This window comes from Wasmannia auropunctata, unplaced genomic scaffold (assembly GCF_000956235.1).
Source record: "Wasmannia auropunctata unplaced genomic scaffold, wasmannia.A_1.0 LD311547.1, whole genome shotgun sequence".
NCBI classification, from domain to species: Eukaryota; Metazoa; Arthropoda; class Insecta; order Hymenoptera; family Formicidae; genus Wasmannia; species Wasmannia auropunctata.
This window is the reverse complement of record NW_012051343.1, coordinates 1861-2164: the sequence shown is the minus strand read 5'-3', so window position 1 is coordinate 2164 and position 304 is coordinate 1861.

Genomic DNA, 304 nt, shown 5'->3' with positions numbered 1-304 from the left:
CCAAGGACTTCAGACCTATCAGCCTTACATCCTTTGTCTTAAAGACTCTAAAAAGACTGGTGGATAGGTTTCTAAAAACAGGACCGCTGGTTGAAAAGTCTTTATCTGCTTCTCAATACGCCTATAGGGAGGGCAGATCAACTGACACTGCCCTGCATTACCTTGTGAGCGCGATCGGAAGTCAGCTGGAGGCCAAAGGCTATGCGATAGGAGTCTTTATAGACATAGAAGGAGCTTTCGATAGCACTTCAAACAAGTCTATTAAAGAAGCAATGATCAGACATGAGACCCCCGAGGCACTCGT